We start from the raw sequence: 1,156 nt of genomic DNA, 5'->3' as shown, positions 1-1,156 counted from the left end.
GGTATATGTGTATATGCCTTTGTACAGATAACAAATAGCCACAAGAATCTGCAATGATTTACTGTCTGTGGTCCTCTACTGGTACACATGTGAATATAAATACATTTATTGAGGAATAATAAGGGGAATATAAAGCCATGATGGAAAAAGCAGTGTATGAGAAGTTACCCACTCAAAATGGGGCTGCGTGTAAGTCGCTCAGACGTAACAATTAAATGCTAACATGGTGTAATACAATAATATGGGCACACCGTGTTTCATTCCAGTGGCAATCCTAATTATAACACTACTTAGTACAGGAAATTGCCTGTTGAACTACTCTGCCTGAAAACCTTCACAGAAAACCGTGCAGATGTTTGCTTACATAGGGAAATATAACGCAGAGCTGACTCCAAGGAGCAAACCTCAAGATCTCCTTCTTTCCTTTAAACTTTCTCTTCCCTCCAAAACTGCACAGGGCAGAGAGCAACACCGCCATTTATGAGCAGCACGAAGGTGAGGCAAGAGCCTGGTTACAAAAGCTAGTGGCATATGATAAAATGATGGCTCAATCAAACAGTTGTAACGTGCTCAAAAACAGACTGGAAGGGCTGTGTTCCAGCAGCAGCAAGGAAAAGAGCCTGTCAACACTGCGTGTGTATTTGTCCACGTGAATAGCAACAGCTGGACGTGAATGGCGCTACTCGCACTTGCTGACGTGGTTATAAAATGAGAGCTCCCCTTCCTCTCTGGATTCTCAGGAAGCTTTTGAAGAGAAACAAGCCATATATTTATGAATTAAAATGCTTTCAATTCCATCTCTCCCAAGAGAGAGATAAATATCAATTTCATGTTCTTCTACGCTAAAAAAAAAAAAAAAATTGTGCTTTTTTTGTTCCCTGAGAATGGAGTGAAGCAGACTTTTTTTTTCCTAAAGATTTGCTTTTAATCTCTAATATAATGAATTACTTTACCCTTCAAAGCACGTAGTTTTCCAGTTAGTAAAATATCTGGAGGCATCCAGCTTGGGCTTGGGCCAACGGGATGCACGATTCTGGGCTCTGTCTTGGTCAGTCCTTTACCCTCCTTGACACACTCTTGATTACAGACTGGAGATCTTGATAATAACCAAAAAATCAGCTGCATAAATAGCAAAGGCACCAGCTCAGGAAAGTCC

The sequence above is a fragment of the Egretta garzetta genome, unplaced genomic scaffold (assembly GCF_000687185.1).
Source record: "Egretta garzetta isolate BGI_Z169 unplaced genomic scaffold, ASM68718v1 scaffold209, whole genome shotgun sequence".
Classification (NCBI taxonomy): Eukaryota; Metazoa; Chordata; class Aves; order Pelecaniformes; family Ardeidae; genus Egretta; species Egretta garzetta.
This window is presented reverse-complemented; position numbering follows the sequence as displayed.